This window comes from Salmo salar, chromosome 04 (genome assembly GCF_965601325.2).
Source record: "Salmo salar chromosome 04, fSalSal1, whole genome shotgun sequence".
NCBI lineage: Eukaryota > Metazoa > Chordata > Actinopteri > Salmoniformes > Salmonidae > Salmo > Salmo salar.
The window spans coordinates 46,060,619-46,070,390 of NC_138294.1; positions in this window are offsets into that span (position 1 = coordinate 46,060,619).

A 9,772-nucleotide genomic window follows, 5' to 3' on the forward strand; every position below is an offset into this window, starting at 1 on the left:
ACCAATGATGTAAACACATGTTATGCTTTTGTGTAAATGATTTATTAGTAGACTAGAGACAGCCTACTCATACAGACATCTACTGCAGCACTCGAAAACCTTTCTTCTCCGTATATGTAGGGTTTTCAGTGGTTACATTCGCCAACACTTGGTTCCCTGTGAACTACAATTCCGACATTGTATTTTAACGTTTAAAAATGTCAATAATCCTCGCTTTCGAAACATATGCTGATATGCCCCTTATCTTTCATGTCAGCAAGAAATAATCTTTCAAATAAAAAGATACATTTAGTGTAGCAGTTTTGCACAGATCCATACACAGTGTGTGTGCCTCCAGTTGACGAACTACACTTCCTCCCCAGTTACCCTTACACACAGGTGTTCGGAGCACGCTAAATAGCTATACTGAACAAAAAAATAAACTCAACATGTAAAGTGTTGGTCCCATGTTTCATGAGTTGAAATAAAACATCCCACAAAAAGCTTTTTTCTGTCAAATTTTGTGCACAAATGTGATAACATCCCTGTTAGTGAGCATTTCAACTTTGCCAAAATAATCCATCCACCTGACAGGTGTGGCATGTCAAGAAGCTGATTAAACAATATGATCATTACACAGGTGCACCTTGTGCTGGGGACTATAAAAGGCCACTCTAAAATGTGCAGTTCTGTCACAAAACACAATGCCACAGATGTTAATTTCTCTACCATAAGTTTCCTCCAACGTATTTGTAGAGAATTTGGCAGTACGTCCAACCGGCCTCACAACCGTAGACCACCTATAACCACACCAGTCCAGGACCTCCACATCCAGCTTCTTCACCTGCGGGATCGTCTGACACTAGCCACCCGGACAGCTGATGAAACTGTGGAGTATTTCTGTCTGTAATAAAGTCATTCTGATTGGCTGGGCCTGACTCCCCAGAGCCCAGTCATGTGAAATCCATAAATTTGTGTTACTATTACATCAAATATGAATAGGTTAATAGTTTTGTCACACAAAACACAAAAATCAAGTAGATATGTGCCGCTGCCTGCTGATATAAGGCTATGGAATCAGGCCTACTCAACACTGCCATCAAGTGGCTAAATTGGGCAAGTTAGAATGGCAAGGACATATTCTCCAGGCAAAACCAGAACTGCAGGCCTATGTATTTTTCAATCTCTATCACACTTGTTCATTGTATTGAAAGTGTGTGGGTATATCAGATTGATGATCTCCATATTATAACTGTGTTATGTAATGGGCTCCCAAGTGGCGCAGCGGTCTAAGGCACCTCAGTGCTTGAGGTGTCTCTACAGACACCCTGGTTCAAATCCAGACTGTATCACAACCGGCTGTGATTGGGAGTCGCATATGGCAGTGCACAATTGGCCCAGTGTCATCTGGGTTTGGCTGGCGTAGGCTGTCATTGTAAATAAGGATTTGTTCCTAACTGACTTGCCTAGCTAAATAAAAACAGTATAACACCATTTTTATAAATTATGTTTGTATAAAAAAAGCATAAAAAAATACAGAATAATTGAGTTGTTTTGCATAGCAGCCACTAGCGTGTCTCCCATATGCAAATGTGTATTACTGAAATTTTGCTTTGCCAAATTCCATGGCTATGAAGCACATTTTCCTCTTTGAAATGAGTAAGATGTCTGGATCCCATTATATACAGTGTACACCAACTTACAGTGTACACTGAGTGTACAAACCATTATGAACACCTGCTCTTTCCATGACATAGACAGACCAGGTAAATCCAGGTGAACGCTATGACCCCTTATTGATGTCACTTGTTAAATCCACTTCAATCAGTGTAGATAAAGGGGAGGAGACAGGTTAAAGAATGATTTTTAAGCCTTGAGACAATTGAGACATGGATTGTGTATGTGTGACATTCAGTGAGTGAGTGGGCAAGACAAAAGATTTAAGTGCCTTTGGGGGGTATGGTAGTAGGTGCCAGGCGCACCGTTTTGGGTCAAGAACTGCAACGATGCTGGGTCTTTCACGCTCAACAGTTTTCAGTGTGTATTAAGAATGGTCCACCACCCAAAGGACATTCAGCCAATTTGACACAACTGTGGGAAGCATTGGAATCAACATGGGCCAGCAACCCAAGTGGAACACTTTCGATACCTTGTAGAGTCCATGCCCCGACGAATTGATGCTTTTCTGAGGGCAAAACTTGTGAGGGGGAGGGGGGGGGCAACACAGCATTAGGAAGGTGTCATTAATGTTTTGTACACTCGGTGTATACTGTGTTAATATAGCTATTTGTCTTCTCCAACCCCCACACTTACGCACACGATGAGATTCCTCGAAGCACACGGTCACAGGCTTTTAGACACTCATTAGCCCATATTAATACAATAAGTGTCAGCTCCCATTACACGGTGTTGTGTTGGATTTTGGGATTGGGTCACCCTCTAACTCTATACATGGGGTGCTACCCTTTCCCACACAGCACTGCTTCTCACACAGACACAATATATGGATTGTTTTCTCTCACTGTTGCCTTTGTCTCACACTGACGTACGCACACTGACATTTACACTCACATACACACACTCTCTCTCTCCCTCCCTCTCTGTTTTGCTCTCTCTCTCCCTCAACTCCACAAACAAGAATCACAGACTGCATACATTCACAGACTGCATTTGAACACAACCCCCCAAGGTTCCATCATGACATGGACATGCAGAGACATAGACATGACATAGACATGACATAGACATGGAGAGGATCATCAGCGGTTGGTTCGGGACAGGCAGCTGTTTAAGGAACCTTCCTACCCCACTCTGTCCCCGTTTGCGTTGTCTCGTATATAGACAGCACACGCTGAGTTGTTACACAATCTTAATTAAGGCTCTTAATCCTCCGTGCCATCGCCTGGCCAATGCTGTGCACTCACGTGAAATACTGCAAAACCCAGCATGAGGGGGTGGGTGTCGAACATGGCTGTCCTCTTCTGCATTGGCATTCAGTTGGGTAGGGGTGGAGGGTGTCTTTTGTCCAGACTAGTCTTCAAAAACACAAATAAAATTCAACAGGCTAGGTCCAGTAGAAATGTGTTACTGTTACAGCATTGCCACATTCTAGATCAGTCCAAAACATTTTCTATTGGTTTAGTTTAGTGCCAGAATAACATTTTATAATGCAGGGGTGAAAATGTAAACACAGGTTCTGCAACACTCAGAACCTGTGCCACATTCTGTAAAATATCTGACAGTACAACCGTGAATATCTCCTTACTTGTGTCAGGCTTCTTGTCAGCTTGCCACACACATATGTTTGTATGTTGTAGGTGAAACAAGGGTCTTGACTGAAAATGCCCACCCAGCGACATCCTCAGTCAATTGCTCTACTTTTTTTAGTTATCAAAGTTAGTCACTGTCCATGAAGCATTTTTTGGGGCTGGTACAGACAAGCATACACCTTTGGTTTGAAATGCATTCATATAGAGATAGGTTGTGATATACTTTTGTAGGACTGCATAAATAGACTTTACAAATTGGGTAGACATCTTAGAGATATCAGCAAACATTTGATTTCAAGTGTGATATGGGTTTAGGGGACAACCTTGTGGTACTCCACAATCAACTGCTACTGCTATGGGTTCTGAGTATTGACCACTGACACAACAGACTTCTGTCCACCAATGAGGTAACTTTCAAACCAGGATGTATAACACCCTGATCAGTTTCACCTGTCCTTGCTATTGTCTCCACCCCCTCCAGGTGTCGCTTGTTTTCCCCAGTGTATTTATCCCTGTGTTTTCTGTCTCTCTGTGCCAGTTCGTCTTGTATGTTCCAAGTCTACCAGCGGTTTTCCCTGTATGCCTGCCTTTACTATTGTCTTTTTTCTAGTCCTCCCGATTTTGACCCTTGCCTGTTCTGGACTCTGTACCTGCCTGCCTGACCATTCTGCCTGCCTTGACCATGAGCCTTTCTGCCACTCTGTACCTCCTGGACTCTGATCTGGTTTTGACCTTTTGCCTGTCCACGACCATTCTCTTGTCTACTCCTTTTGGATTATTAAACATTAAGACTCCAACTATCTGCCTCCTGCATCTGGGTCTCGCCTTGTGTCATGATAGTACGAACTGGCCATGAAAGACCCAGCAGACTTGGACCAGCTCCGCCACGCTGTCTCCCTGCAGGGAAGCCACCATTGGAAGACATGAGGAGTTGTTACAGGGCCTTCTGGAAGGGCTCAGTTCTTTGACGGAACGCCATGACCATGGGTTGAAGGCTATTATGGAGCAAATCAGGGAGTTAGCTCAGAGGCTGCCTGCCACCTCTGGGGGAATTTTTTTTTTTTTAAATCACCCAGTAATTTGTTTTCCTCTCTGTGGTGAGTTGGTACAGCCTATCCCGTCTCCCCGAGAACCCCGCTTACCCCCCCCCCCCCCGGAGCAATATTCAGGGAATCCTGGTGCCTGCCAGGGTTTTCTTTCTCTGTGCTCGCTTATTTTTGAACTACAGCCATCTTCGTTTCCTTCAGACCAATCAAAGATGGTGTATATCATTACGCTAATGTCGGGAAGGGTGCTCTCCTGGGCTACGGCAGTTTGGGAACAACAATCTGCAATTTGGAGGAATATATGGCAGAGGTGAGAAAGGTATCTGGGAGAAAGGTTGCCAGTAAACTGCTTGACGTACGTCAACTCCTGTAGTGTGGCTGACTACGCGGTTGATTTTCGCACGTTGGCTGCAGAGAGTGCCTGGAATCCGGAGTCTCTTTTCGATACTTTTCTGTACGGAAAATCTGCGGATGTAAAGGATGAGCTAGCTGCTTGGGAATTACCGGTGGATCTTGACTCCCTAATCGCCCTAATGATCAAAATCAATGGACGCTTAAGGGAATGTAGGAGTGAGGAGGTCTGGTCTTGTGCACACTCGTGGATGCGCTATGGCTCGTTCACCATCGAGCGAATCCGATGGCAGCTTTTCCAAGAGGCTTCAAAGCCACCTGAGCCCTCTCGTGAATCTACGATGGGTGAGTTGGATACTCCTGAGCCTATGCAGTTGGGAAGAGCTAGGTTGTCAGTTGGGGAACACTCACGGAGGATGAACAGTAACTGTTGTCTGTACTGTGGAGGGGCAGGACATCTTATAGCTACCTGTCCTATTAGGAAACCCTTGTCTCTAGTGGGTACCAGCACCATGGTGAGTCAGACTGGGAGTTCCCTAATTCCCATCACCTGCACACCCTTGTTTGTACTTGTGCTGTGGGGAGAGCAATCCAAGTCTCTCCGAGTGCTCATTGACTCTGGGGCTGATGAATGTCTTATGGATGCCACGATACCTTGGTATTCCCACTCAGCCTCTGTTCCCATGGATGCTAGGGCACTGGACGGCTGCTCTATAGGGGAAGTCACCCATAGTATTGTGACCGTTCAATTACGGGTTTCTGGTAACCACAGTGGGACCATACAGTTCCTCCTCATTGCATCTCCCCATGTTCCAGTCGTTTTGGGATTTTTCCTGGATACAAAAACACAATCCTGTGATTGACTGGACCACAAGCTCCATCCTGGGTTGGAGCCCATTTTTGCCATTCCCGCTGCCTTCAAGCAGCACAACCTTCCCCAAGTCGTCTTCCTCAGGACGTTAGCAATACTGTGGATGTCTCTGCCGTTCCCACGGAGTACCATAACCTCCTGGAGGTCTTCAGTAAGGCATGTGCTACTTCCCTTCCCCCACACCGTCCTTATGACTGTGCCATTGATCTTCTCCCAGGCACTACACCGCCTCAGGGTCGGTTGTATTCTCTGTCCGGACCAGAGACCAAAGCTATATCGGAGTCTCTGGCCACTGGGGCCGTCCGTCCGTCTGCATCTCCTGCCGGCACAAGGTCTTTCTTTGTGGAGACGGACAAGACCCTGTGTCCATGCATTGATTACCGGGGACTCTTGACGGTCTCCGTCCCGTATGCGGGATCAACATCCAGCGAAAAATCTGATCGCCATATTCATAACAAAATTTTAATATATATTTTTTTCAAATATAGGACTATTTTATATCGTTTTATAGATGCACCTCTCCTGAATCGAACCACGTTGTCCGATTTCAAAAAGGCTTTACAGCAAAAGCAAAACATTAGATAATGTTAGGAGTATATCGTCAAAGTATTCACATAGCCATTTTCCGACCAACCACATGCATCACAAATAACCAAAAAACAGCTAAATGCAGCACTAACCTTTGACAATCTTCATCAGATGACACTCCTTGGACATCATGTTACACAATACATGCATTCTTTTGTTCGATAAAGTTCATATTTATATATAAAAACAGCATTTTACATCTGGTTCGAGGCACAACGCTCCCAGCCTGGACCTGAAGGTGGCCCGGCTAACTGGCTGTTTGTCCCTAACCCTGTCCGGTCCCGGGTCCTGGAATGGGCTCTGTCATCCAGGGTCCTGTTGCACACTAGCCTTCCTTCGAGAACGTTTCTGGTGGCCCACCATGGATCCTGACGTCTCTGCCTTTGTCGCCGCGTGCACAGTATGTGCTCAGAACAATACTCCACGGCAAGCTCCTTCTGGCCTCCTTCAGCCTCTACAGGTCCCTGGTCTCATAGATTACTGGGCTCCCTCTGTCTGGTGGCAACACTGTCATTCTGACAGTTGTCGATCGGTTCTCCAAGGCCGCCCATTTCATCCCTCTCCCCAAACTACCTTCTGCCAAGGAGACTGCCCAGCTTATGGTGCAGCATGTCTTCCGGATCCATGGACTCCCGGTGGACATGGTCTCCGATCGGGGTTCTCGTCTCAGTTCTGGAAGTCATTCTGCACCCTTATTGGGTCGTCGGCCAGCCTGTCATCAGGATTCCATCTCCAAACTAACGGTCAGTTGGAGCGAGCCAACCAAGACCTGGAAACCACCCTGAGATGCCTGGTCTCAACCAATCCCACTACCTGGAGCCGACAACTGATTTGGGTGGAGTATGCCCGGAACACCCTTTCCAGTTCTGCCACTGGACTCTCTCCATTCAAGTGCTCCATGGGGTATCAGCCTCCACTCTTCCCGGAACAGGAGGTCATCGTACCCTCGGCCCAGATGTTTCCGCCGCTGTCGACGTACCTGGAGAAGAGCCAGGGTGGCTATTCTCAAGACCAACTCTAGGTATCGTTGACAAGCGGAATGTCGCCAGACCCCAGCTCCCCGCTACCGCATTGGGCAGAGGGTATGGCTGTCCACACGGGACCTGCCCCTTCGGGTAGAGTCCTGCAAACTGTCCCCTCGTTTCATTGGTCCTTTTCCCATCTCCGGAGTCCTGAGTTCCACTGCTGTCCGTCTTGTGTTACCCCATACCCTCCATATTCACCCTACTTTCCATGTGTCTAGGATTTAAGCCCGTGTCTCACTGTTCTTTGTCTTCTGCCCTCCCCCCCCCCTCCCCATGTCACTGATGGCCATCTGGCCTACATGGTAAAACATCTCCTGGGTGTTTGACCACGGGACAGGGGTTTCCAGTACCTGGTTGACTGGGAGGGTTACGGCCTGGAGGAGAAGTGCTCGGTTCCCGCTAGAGACATCCTGAATCCAGCCCTCATCACCGACTTCCACCGCCGACACCCCGGTCAACCAGGTATGCACCCAGGTAGGATGCCGGGGGGGGGGGGGGGAGTACGATCACACCCTGATCAGTTTTACCTGTCCTCGTTATTGTCTCCACCCCCTCCAGGTGTTGCTTGTTTTCCCCAGTGTATGTATCCCTGTTTTCTGTCTCTCTGTGCCAGTTCATCTTGTATGTTCCAAGTCAACCAGCTTTTTATATATTAAAAAAAAATAAAAAATCCCGTACTCCTGCCTTTGCTATTCTCTTTTCTAGTCCTCCCGGTTTTGACCCTTGCCTGTTCTGGACTCTGTACCTGCCTGCCTTGACCATGAGCCTTTCTGCCACTCTGTCCCTCCTGGACTCTGATCTTGTTTTGACCTTTTGCCTGTACACGACCATTCTCTTCCCTACCCCTTTAGGACTATTAAACATTATGAATCCAACCATCTGCCTCCTGTGTCTGGGTCTTGTGTCATGATAATATGGGGCAAATACTGAAACAATGGCTTTCAACACCAAAAGCTATTTTCTCTAAACAGAAAGCTGTTTGATGCTCTGAGTATTTACTTTTGTCCTCGAAGGCATTTATTCATCAGATAAGCTTTTTATTCAGTTGGGTGGTAAAGGCCATGTGGTTTGGGAGACCTAGTGCCCCACCTATCTTTAAGGAACAGATGCCATGATGGAAAACTTGTGACAGACAAGTCGAGCGTGACGTGTTAAACAGGCGCATCCACATAATGCTGAGGTCTGACAAGATGATGGGCAGAATCAATCATTATTACTTTCACTTAAGCCTGTGATGAATATTCAGTACTGCTCTTTTTAAAAGACCTCTATAAATGTCAGGATGCAAATGGTTTCAACAGATTGTCAGTAGTCAACACATCAATGGTATAATAATCTGCATTCCATTGTCAAGTATTTATAAGCTTTTACTGAGATTTGATAATCGCTATAAAATCGCCTTGATAGATGAGAAGAAAAATCACTTAGACTATTTCCTAGTAGACTAAGCATGGACCAAATGCATGCTAATTTTAAATGACTCATTTCCCACAATGTATGTTATCACAAGCTCTGAGCTGGGTAAGGATTACATGACACATCTATATGTGGACCTGTATCAGATTAAATGGATACCAAAATTAATTGAATCATTCATGAATTCTATACACTTTCAGAAAGTTCTCTTTCAGTCACTGGTACTTCTCACTTTCATACATACCATCCCATCTTACAAAGGTGCCAAAGACAGCGAGTAAGGCCTGGGGAGGGACGTGCCAGGGAGGTTCCCCCCCCCCCCCTTAATTACCCTCCAGAACCGTGCGGACCACAGGGGCTGGGTTAATCACATTAGAGGCCCGGGGGAGAGATGGGAAGTAGACAGTACCGTGACAGCCGGGGGAGCACTGGCACGACTAATCCCATTAGACCAGGGAAAAAGGGGGACGCCATCGCTCCTACTAGGCTGAGAAAAAAATGTTTTTCCCAGGAATGAGTTCACCTGTATGGTAACACAGAAAAGTTGGCCTTTTGATGCCTACTAGAATGAGACAATTACACTTGGCACATACAAATGTTTTTTTTTTTATCCTGGGCATCACTTATTGATGATGCATGAAATGAAATCGGCGACAGTGGCATTGCATGAGATCCTCTTTCATGCCATAGTAAAGCAGCCCTTTTAAACCCAGCGTAACCAGCCTCTCTAACAGTGAGAAGATGGGAAGGGCTGCTGTTAAGAAGGATAGAGCTTACTTCATCTGCTATTGTAAGCGCACCCGAGTTCAACCTTAATGTAAACCTTTGCAGGCGGGATAAGAATGGGATGCTCTCTATAAAAATATAGCCTGCTGGGTAATCCGGCAGATGGCCACAACAGCGGACACTAATAGAGCGGCTGGCCACTGCAGAGGTAACAGGGAACGTCCGATCACCAGCCACTCTCCGGCCTGGGAGATTTGAAATCAAGATTCCTCACTCCCCTTAGCAACACTGGGAAACTGAGCCGTCAATTTGCATCCATCAAGTTTCTACTTAATCTCACACTCCACTTCGCTCTCTCCATTCTGTCCTTTTTGTATCTTTCTCTTTGTTGTGGAGATTAAGCTGAGTGGTAAAACAGTGATTTGATGATCTTTCCATGGCAGTGTGCACCGCTTAAACCATGAGGCAAACAAGCTGAGGCATTCTGGGAGTCACCCTCTC